Source organism: Delphinapterus leucas, chromosome 3, assembly GCF_059928025.1.
Source record: "Delphinapterus leucas isolate spDelLeu-1000000601 "Yukka" chromosome 3, BTC_Dleu_Yukka2, whole genome shotgun sequence".
In the NCBI taxonomy this organism is placed as follows: domain Eukaryota; kingdom Metazoa; phylum Chordata; class Mammalia; order Artiodactyla; family Monodontidae; genus Delphinapterus; species Delphinapterus leucas.
This window is the reverse complement of record NC_143131.1, coordinates 52319603-52322288: the sequence shown is the minus strand read 5'-3', so window position 1 is coordinate 52322288 and position 2686 is coordinate 52319603. Positions and strand designations below refer to the sequence as shown.

General features: G+C 35.1%; 1 protein-coding gene across 10 annotated transcripts in view; it reads right to left on the bottom strand.

The window, feature by feature from the left end:
• Nucleotides 1-2686, bottom strand: part of RNF180 (ring finger protein 180) — a 298759-nt gene that overhangs the window by 223376 nt on the left and 72697 nt on the right. The gene's annotated exons all lie outside the window — the stretch shown is intronic.

The following is a 2686-nucleotide window of genomic DNA, read 5'->3' as shown; positions in this document are numbered from 1 at the left end:
CTGCAAAAAAAAAAAAAGAATTAAATTATAACACTCCCTAACACCATACACAAAAATAAACTCAAAATGGTTTAAAGACTTGAATATAAGGCCAGACACTATCAAACTCTTAGAGGAAAACATAGGCAGAACACTCTATGTCATAAATCACAGCAAGATACTTTTTGACGCACCTCCTAGAGAAATGGAAATAAAAACAAAAATAAACAAATGGGACCTAATGAAACTTCAAAGCTTTTGCACAGCAAAGGAAACCATAAACAAGTCCAAAAGACAACCCTCAGAATGGGAGAAAATATTTTCAAATGAAGCAACTGACAAAGGATTAATCTCCAAAATTTACAAGCAGCTCATGCAGCTCAACAACAAAAAAACAACCCAATCCAAAAATGGGCAGAAGACATAAATAGACATTTCTCCAAAGAAAATATACAGATTGCCAACAAACACTTGAAAGAATACCCAACAACATTAATCATTAGAGAAAGGCAAATCAAAACTACAATAAGATATCATCTCACACCGATCAGAGTGGACATCATCAAAAAATCTAGAAACAATAAATGCTGGAGAGGGTGTGGAGAAACTGGAACACTCTTGCACTGTTGGTGGGAATGCAAATTGATACAGCCACTATGGAGAACAGTATGGAGGTCCCTTAAAAAACTAAAAATAGAACTACCATATGACCCAGCAATCCCACTACTGGGCATATACCCTGAGAAAACCATAATTCAAAAAGAGTCATGTACCAAGATGTTCATTGCAGCTCTATTTACAATAGCCAGGACATGGAAGCAACCTAAGTGTCCATCAACAGATGAATGGATAAAGAAGATGTGGCACATATATACAACAGAATATTACTCAGCCATGAAAAGGAATGAAACTGAGTTATTTGTAGTGAGATGGATGGACCTAGAGACTGTCATACAGAGTGATGTAAGTCAGAAAGAGAAAAACAAATAACGTATGCAACACATATATATGCAATCTAAAGAAAAGAAAAAAAGATTGGTCAGAAGAACCTAGGGGCAAGACGGCAATAAAGATGCAGACTTACTAGAGAATGGACTTGAGGATACGGGGAGAGGGAATGGTAAGATGGGACAAAATGAGAGAGTAGCATGGACATAGATACACTACCAAACGTAAAGTAGATAGCTAGTGGGAAGCAGCCGCATAGCACAGGGAGATCAGCTCGGTGCTTTGTGACCACCTAGGGGGGTGGGATAGGGAGGGTGGGAGGGAGGGAGACGCAAGAGGGAAGAGATATGGGGACATATGTATATGTATAACTGATTCACTTTGTTATAAAGCAGAAACCAACACACCACTGTAAATCAATTATACTCCAATAAAGATGTTAAAAAAAAGCAAAATGTGGGGAAGGGGAGTGAAACATGTAGACCTTCTAGAATGTGTTTTACCTTAAATTTCAACCAGTTTTGAAAAATAAATATAAATATTAATTAATATATATGAACCCCAAGATAACCACAGATCAAAAACCTACAATAAAAATACAAATACCAGATAGAAAGGAACATAAGCATGCCACTAAAAAATAATTAAACCACAAGGGAAGAGACTAAAAGAAGAACAGAGAAGAACTACAAAAACTACCAGAAGACAAGTAACAAAATGGCAGTAACTACCTACATATTAAAAATCACTGTAAATGTAAGTGGACTAAATGCTCCAATCAAAAGACACAGAGAGGGCTGACTGGTTAAAAATAACAAGAGCCATCTATCTGCTGACTACAAGAGACTCACTTCTGAGCTAAACATACATATAGTCTGAAAGTGAGAGGCTGGAAAAAGATATTTCATGTAAATAGCAACAAGAGTGCTGGGGTAGCAATACTCATACGAGACAAAGTAGACAGTAAAACAAAGTGTATAACAAAAAGAAGGGCTTTATATAATGATAAAGAAATCAATATAAGAACTGTATATAAAACTCACTAACATATACATACCTAAAATAGGAGCATCTACATATATAAAGCAAATATTAACAGACATAAAGAGAGAAACTGACAATAATACAGTAATAGTAGGAGACTTTAACCACCCACTTACATAACTGGAGAGATCATTCAGACAGAAAATCAACAGGGGAAATACGGGAAAATCAATACAGGAAAAGTAGTCCTAAAAGACACATTAGACCAGTTGGGCTTAATAGATATCTATAGGACATTTCAACCAAACACAGCAGAAAACACATTCTTTTCAAGTGCAAATGGAACATTCTCCAGGATATATCACATGCTTTGCCACAAAGAAGTCTCAACAAATTTAAGAGGATATAAATTATACCAAGTATTTTTTCTGGCAACACAGAATGAAACCAGAAATTAACTGCAGGAAGAAAAATGGTAACAACACAAAAATACATGGAGACTAAAAAAAATGCTACTAAAAAATAAAAAAATGGGTCAATGATAAATCAAAGAGAAAATCAGAAAATACCTCGAGACAAATGAAAAAAACCCCACAACCTTCCAAAATCCATGGCATGCAGCAAAAGCAGTTCTAAGAGGGAAGCTTATAGTGATATACGTCTATTTCAAGAAATGAGAAAAATCTCAATTAAACAACCTCACCTACCATCTAAAGTAATTAGAAAAAGAAGTATAAACAAAGTATAAAATCAGCAGAAAGAAGGAAATAACAGA